This window comes from Erythranthe guttata, chromosome 10 (assembly GCF_056151865.1).
Source record: "Erythranthe guttata isolate IM_541 chromosome 10, IM_541, whole genome shotgun sequence".
Classification (NCBI taxonomy): domain Eukaryota; kingdom Viridiplantae; phylum Streptophyta; class Magnoliopsida; order Lamiales; family Phrymaceae; genus Erythranthe; species Erythranthe guttata.
Window position 1 is genome coordinate 6,822,509 of NC_142542.1, and position 8,398 is coordinate 6,830,906.

An 8,398-nucleotide genomic window follows, 5' to 3' on the forward strand; every position below is an offset into this window, starting at 1 on the left:
TTTAAATATTAAAATTGATAAAATACTTCAAAAATAAAAAACCCGGGTCGAACCCGGTTGAACCGGTTCGACCGCGGCCCGAATGCTTATCCAGTGTTGTGTCCGGTTCGGTTCTGATAACATTGCTTGAAAGAATGCAAAGAATATGAATACGAAAATACTTGAACATAATGAATTAATTAATATTAAAGAATAATATGTAACGAATAACTACAACATATTAAATCAACTATTGTTACTCCAAAAGAAAAAAAATCAACTATTATATATTTATTTAGTATGAAGAAGCATTACACAAATAACCTTCTAATATATCAATTGAAGGGGCATTTTTGTAAGCACAAAAAAAGGAAGAAACCTTACCTAACATTCATACTTTTATAGATAGTATAGATATAGAATAGATAGAGAGAGACACACACACACGCTAATCTTTATTCATAAAAAGAAGAGAATTCCATGAAAAAATTCAATTCGATTCACATGAATAAGAATTTAGTCATTTACGATCTTAATAAACTGTCACTCGGCGGCAAGAGACCATCATCTTTTTGCACTCATCATTTTATTTTCTAAAACCATATACATATATATACTAGTAATTAATCAAATTAAGAAAAAATGATTAATTATTAGTTAATTTGCTGAACAATCTTTCATTAAGATGGTGTCTTTTATAGTGATTTTATACTTTATTTTTCGCTAATGTTTGATATTTCCTTGTTAGAATTCATAATGATTTTCGATGGAAATGGATGTTTTTGTTAAATTTTGCGTTCGTGTTATTTTTTATGGTCCAACACGTCATAGTGGATTACGTTTACTTAGTAGCGGATTTGCTCTTATCTAATAGTGGATTTACGTTTATTTAATAATGGTTTATGTTAATTGCGTTGTGGATTACTTTTTTCATAGTGGGTTATGTTAATGATATAGTGGATTCCGATAAGTTTGTAGTGGATCTCAAGTCATTGTTTTTGCTTATAAAAAAATGAATGTTTGTGTCACGGTGAATGAGTGCAAAATAGTTGTTTATGTTATCTTTTACTGTTGTTTTTTCTCTATTTTTCGTAATAAATTTTGTTATTTTTGTAACTGTTTTTGTAGTGGATTATGTTAATATTTTAGTGAATTTCGATATTTTTTGTAGTGGGTTTTAATGAGATTGTAGTGGATTTCGAATACCTGATTTGGAGACCCATTTTTTTTAAGGGATTAAATTCAACGTTGTTTTCTTCTTCCTCTTTGGTTCAGGTTCTTGCACAGGAAGAGTGATGGCATCAAGTTGTATTTAGGTTGGGTGATCGGGTGACTGTTCTATTGTATGCGATGGCGCCGTTTATTAAAGGGAATTTTTTGTAGTGGTTTTATGTAAGTTTGTAGTGGATTTCGATAAAATTAAAGTGGATTTTCTCTTTGTAAAGTTGATATTTTGTAGTGGATTTCTATATTTTTGTGACTTTGATGAGCTTGTAGTGAATTTCAGCTTTTTATTTTCAAATTCTTTTTTTTTAATGAAATTAACTAACACGTTGTCTTCTTTTCTTTTTGTTTTAGGTTTTCAGCAGGCGAAGTGATAGCGATGCTCGAATGATCATACTATTGTTACTGGTGACGCCAGCTGTTGGTGCCTTGTTTTATAAATAAAACAGAGTAATAGTAGTACTTTTGTTAATTTAATAGTGTATTACATTAATTTGATATTGTATTACATTGATTTTGTAGAAAATTATTTTAATTTTATATCATATTACGTCAATTGATAGTGGATTTTATTAAGTTTGTAGTGGATTTCATTTTGATATACATAGTGAATTTTAATAGGTTTATAGTGGATTTTGATTTGGTAAAAACATGCTGAACAAAAATTAAAAAAATAACCAATTAAAAACTGAAATAAGAAAATGAAATAAAAATCAAAAAATAAAAAATTGAAATAATTGAAAAATTGAAATAATCCATTTTTTTAAAAAAAATTGAAATAAAAAAATTATTTGAAAAATAACTGAAAATAAAATTTGAAAAAAATAATAAAACATAAAAACCAACACCAATGGGGTAATTTAGGTATTTTGCTAGTGGGAGTGGGCATCTCAAAATGGGATTAAAAATGGGATTTATCTCTCTTATGAAATTGAATGAGGGGTTTCTTAAATAAGCCCTTAAAAAAAGATAAATTCCACTTTCCCCCTTGTACTTTAGCTATCACTTTATATCCTTATACTCTCGATTGCATCGATTTGCCTCCCTGTATTTAAAAAAATGTCTCAATGTGACCCTCGTTGTTAGTTGTCAGACATTTGATATTAACACCGTTTGATCTAAGCTCCGAAATTATGAAATTATAAAAACGTCACTATCTCAGTTTAAATAATTATTAGAAAAAACAAAAAAAAAATTAAAAATTCAAGACAACGAGAAAACACAGTCCACGACGATAGCCACAATTTTTTTTTTAATAATTATTTAAACTGGATGGGTGGATTTTTTTTTTTAAATTTCAGACTTAGATCAAACGGTGTTTAGGTCAAAGGTCTGAAAAACAAACGTCGAGGGCCACATTGAGACAATTTTTCAAGTACTGCTGGGCAAATTGATGCAATCAAGAGTAGAATGAGGTAAAGTGATATCGAACCAATATACAAGGACGGAAAGTGGAATTTACCCTAAAAAAATTAATACGAGATTTTATTCGGCATTTAGATATTACACACGAGACTCTATGCAATTAACTCTACATTCCCAACTGATTTGAACTGATTTGCCCAAGCCCAAATAATGCCTTAAACGGGCCCAAAAGCCCACCTCTCTCTCGAGCCCAATCTTAGCAACCATGACCATATGTAATAATGCCTACCAGACCCCACTAGACCCAACACCAATGGGGTAATTTAGGTATTTTGCTAGTGGGAGTGGGCATCTCAAAATGGGATTAAAAATGGGATTTATCTCTCTTATGAAATTGAATGAGGGGTTTCTTAAATAAGCCCTTAAAAAAAGATAAATTCCACTTTCCCCCTTGTACTTTAGCTATCACTTTATATCCTTATACTCTCGATTGCATCGATTTGCCTCCCTGTATTTAAAAAAATGTCTCAATGTGACCCTCGTTGTTAGTTGTCAGACATTTGACATTAACACCGTTTGATCTAAGCTCCGAAATTATGAAATTATAAAAACGTCACTATCTCAGTTTAAATAATTATTAGAAAAAACAAAAAAAAAATTAAAAATTCAAGACAACGAGAAAACACAGTCCACGACGATAGCCACAATTTTTTTTTTAATAATTATTTAAACTGGATGGGTGGATTTTTTTTTTTTAAATTTCAGACTTAGATCAAACGGTGTTTAGGTCAAAGGTCTGAAAAACAAACGTCGAGGGCCACATTGAGACAATTTTTCAAGTACTGCTGGGCAAATTGATGCAATCAAGAGTAGAATGAGGTAAAGTGATATCGAACCAATATACAAGGACGGAAAGTGGAATTTACCCTAAAAAAATTAATACGAGATTTTATTCGGCATTTAGATATTACACACGAGACTCTATGCAATTAACTCTACATTCCCAACTGATTTGAACTGATTTGCCCAAGCCCAAATAATGCCTTAAACGGGCCCAAAAGCCCACCTCTCTCTCGAGCCCAATCTTAGCAACCATGACCATATGTAATAATGCCTACCAGACCCCACTAGACCCAACACCCCCCCCCCCCCCCCCCCCCCCCCCCCCCTCTCTCGGTGTCTCTCTCTAGATGGAACACATACCAAGGGAAGATTAAGAGATAAAAGGACAGATGTCAGCCACAAGAAAGGGGACACAGAGGGGTGTGAGGAAAACACACTCTCACACCCTCAACACACACTCCCACCATATTACACACCAACATAAATAGACATACAAATATACACAAATAGACACAAATACTTGAGGTGGTCCAAATGGGTTCCATCACCAACTAAACCAACTCGCTTAAGTAAAGTAAGAACAAACACGCTTCCTCTTCTTCCTTCCTCCTACCTTTTAAGTTGCAAACAAGCTTCCTGGATGGATGACCAATGCGAGAATTCCATATATCAAATTCATTATACTGCTTAAAAGAAAGGGTAGAATTAAAAATCAAATTGCAATTTAGATAGGAAAAAAGCCATTGCGAGGACTACCCCGACCAATCGTCTTCTTCGTTGATTGGTCCTGAAATATACTTCTAGATGAAAAAAAAATCATATCGCAATTTGTTGATTCGGTAAATTGTGAAATAGATAAAAGATTGAACTAAAAAATGAATGTAAAAGACATATGTGAGAATGAAAGAACAAAAACATTTGACAGTGCCTTCTAAAACTATGCATTTTATTTGCGTACATGTTAATTCTCATCCAATAATTTAGTTCATTCTCTTTGTTGATTCTAATGTACTGCTTTCGATGGCATATGTACTGTCATGATTTTCAGTCCGTATGGCAAAATTTGAATTTTTTTCCCGTATAATGTATTAAAACAAGCTGAACGGATGCATGTTTTTTTTAATTGATTCAAGAATACTTTCCAGTATTAGTTGTACATTTTTCCAACACTTGTTTTGGGTCACCTGAACCGTTCGCCGTCTCCCATTATTCTTCTTATCTTGTTGAAAGCAAATAACGAATACCTTGACTTACTCGGCCAATTTGTTGATATGGTTCTATGCTTGTTGTGTTGTAATGTGATAAGAGATATACCAAAATGTTCAAGAAGTCCTTTTCAGCTCTACCGCATGATTCTTACTTCGAGTTAATTGCAAATACCACCCCTGTGAAATCTCTAATTGTCAAATACCCCCCTGTCAAAAAAATATTCGCCCATACCCCCCTGTGTAACAAAAGTCAAGGCATCGAGACCCCTCGGAGAAAATCGTGTCCCTCACGCGCTGATAATGCGAATTTTTCTCCCTTTTTCCGTGGGAAATGTCAAAAACACCCCCAAGCCTCTTTTTTCTTTTTCTTTTTCTTTTTTTTTCCCCTTCTATTTCTTTCCTCTCCTTCCTTCTTCATCTTCCTCAAACCCATCAAACCCACCCCTGTCAAAACATGTATCTCCTTCTTTCTTCATCTTCCTCAAACCCACCCCTGTCAAACCTGTTTAAAAAATCTTCCTGTAGAACCCATAGCCCGAAAAATCTGTAGAAACCACTCACATAATTGCTTTCTCGCCTCTGCAACTCCAAGAATGACCGTTGCCGTCGCACCGGTCTCACCACCAACCGCCGCGGCATGGTGGCGACCTCAATTGTGAGAAGATCGTCCAATCCTCCATTTTTTGTAGAAGATCTTAGTAGATTTAGATGAAGAAATCGAGAGAAAATAATGTTAATATAACCTAATTTTAGGTCCAATTTTATTTTTGCATCAAGCCAGTAAGATGAGTGGATTAAATGTATTCAACATGTGAATTTTAGATGTATTGTGTCCATTGTTGAAATTTTTTGCTTGGAGTTTGTGTTGCGAATCTGTGGAAAATGTGGTGGTGGTGGTGAGGACTGGTGAGCCTGGTGGTGGTGTAGGATGGTTGGGGATGTGCGTGGGTGGTGGGTTGTTGTTGGGTACTGAAGATGTTTTCTTTTTTTTTTTTTTTTTTTTTTTTTTTTTTATTTATTTATTTATTTATTTATTTATTATTATTATTATTATTATTATTATTATTATTATTATTATTATTATTATTATTATTGGGTACTGAAGATGTTTTCTTCTTTTTTTTTATTTATTTATTTATTTATTATTATTATTATTATTATTATTATTATTATTGAAAAACTATTAAAAACATGTTAAAAAACTAATAAGATTTACTAATTGCAATAAAGCCCCCGGGGCATTTTCGTCTTCTTACGCTTGGTCAAAGATTAAAATGACAATGGGTGCAGTGTGCTTCAAAATATGTTACACAAGGGGGGATGTGTGAATTTTTTTTTGATAGGGGGGTATTTGACAATTAGAGATTTCACAGGGGTGGTATTTGCAATTAACCCTTCTTACTTCTTAAACACTGAGAGTCTGTTCGGATCCAGGAAAATGCTGAGTAAAAGATGAAACGATTATGTAAAATAGCTTTTTTGTTTGGTTATGAGGCAAAATATTCGGTAACTGATTTCGGGAAAACAATGTTAAATATTTTGTCATTGAAATAAGGGAAATACATTTTCCGCAACAAAAACAAAAAAAAAAGTGAGGAAATCTACACGTAAAAAGACAAACACGCATGCTCGGGTAAAGAAGATGATTTTCTACAAAATTGAATTTCCTTAGCAACCAAACATACTAGATATTTTCAAATTCTCTGTTTTCATTTATTTTTGTATTTTTTTTTCCTCGTTTCAAAATCCACGAACCAAACATAGCTTCAATCTTTATTTTCAGTGAGCAAATAATTCTCAGTTTCTTACATTTTCAATTATTTGAGATTTACATCCATTAATATTAGATTCTTCTCGTCTATTGCGTCGCATTATTATGCTTACTATACTATGTAAATATTAAAGCGCAATATTATTCCGTCAATTAACTTTTACAAAGTAAAATCTGACAAAGATTTCTTACCTTATAAACAGTGATAATCCGCGGATTAATAACCGAATCTACATTTTTCAACCCTATATAATAGACGCCTTCGTATGGCTGCACAAATCCCGCTGCAGCAGCATACCCGGCATTATCATATTTGTTTCCTCTTCTTATCCGTTCATACTTACAGTTAGCTTTTACAACAATAAAATTCATAGAAAATTCATCATATCACCGGGATCATGTTATCTCCAATCTCATGTTTGGTAAGAATTTAATAGGTCCGCTACAAGTTTTTCACTACCCGTTCATCTACTTGTGTATTTGTGGTGTCTCTTGTTTTCAGCGGCGGAACCAACATAGGGCCAGCCTCCGGAGCTCTTAAAATTTCTTATATTTCTATTATTTAATATAAAATATAAATATAATTGTGTACAATAACATTAAACCACCCCCAAATCTGGAATCTAAAATCCTGGCTCTGGTGGTGCTTGTTTTCTCCATTTTTCTCAATTAAGACATAAAATAGCACAATCAAAAGCCTAAATTTTGTAATAAAAAATTAAAACTAACATGAATTTGAAAACTTTTATGTATTAACTATAGATGATGGTGGGATGGATGTATTTTCTCGACCGCCCGATTGATCACCTCTTAGGCAACCCAGACGCACTGCACCCTGATTTCACAACAGACGATGTCGACGAAGCGCGGCTCATATCTCGATTTGGAAATCGCGCACCGATCTTTTATCCTGAAGAAATTAACGAATCTCTTTTCCCCATTTCTACACTTACTCGTATGGCCTATCAGTTTATCTACCTGACACGAGAAGGGAAACTCCGTTTCCTTTCATGTTTGACGCCACGAGGGCTGCGAAAATTCTTGGGTGGCATAATATATCCTCGTGTTCGGGCATTGGAGCCTCTTCATGCACCGAAAGTTACTGGAATGATTTTGCAGCTGGAAAATACGATGATCCTGAACCTTCTAGAAGTTCCGGATGCACTGGCAGCAAAAGTTGCCGAGGCTATCGAGATCCTGACAAGGCACCACATGATCTGACCGCTGACAACTCTTTTTCGCAGTTATATTAGTGTAATAAATAATTCAATAAATACATATCAGAAGAATCTTATTGAGGGTTTATTTATATTTGACAATTTTTGGACTGTCTAAAGATTCTTATGGATATTCCATATATAATCATTATTGATGAAACTTAACTAAACTCGGAGTGAACCAATTATTTATATGCATTCTTGAGTCCATACAAGTTTAGCCATACGAGGTGCAAATACACTTGGAAACAACTATTTCTGACATCGTCGGCCATGCAATTCGATTCAACAATTCATTTCCATTTTCAAAATTTCAATTGAATCTTAATAGAAATTGGATATGGCACAATTCTTTCGATTTTGTTACGATTTAATGCAATTTTCTACGATTTTACGATTTAGTAATTTTTTTACGTTTCAAAATGTATCTTATTTTTTATGTCAAAAATAAAATATACCCTCTTATTTGATATAAAATAAAATATTGTAACTGATAGTAACTATAAAAAATAAATTATATCAAAATTGTTTTGAACCAAAATATAAAATTTTACGAAATTACTTAAGTAAAAATGAGTTAGCAACATTATTATGATTTGTCTTGATTACGATACACATAAAATAATTTTGGAATTATTGTACTAACACATTTGGCATGTATTGGAACGGACAATGTGTAATTAATTTTTTAATCACTGATTAATGTGAATCTACATTATTTCTTGCTATCAGCAAATTACTTGCTCTTTGAATCACTATATATTTGACGTACATATTTAATTATGCATTAT

At 32.9% G+C, this 8,398-nt stretch overlaps 1 long non-coding RNA gene across 1 annotated transcript; it reads left to right on the plus strand.

Moving 5' to 3' along the window:
- Window positions 1-6,676: 6,676 nt before the first annotated feature.
- LOC148767393 (uncharacterized) lies at window positions 6,677-7,805 on the plus strand. Its single transcript, XR_016033956.1, has 2 exons — window positions 6,677-6,812; window positions 7,153-7,805. It is a non-coding gene; the product is annotated as an uncharacterized LOC148767393 (long non-coding RNA).
- Window positions 7,806-8,398: the final 593 nt, after the last annotated feature.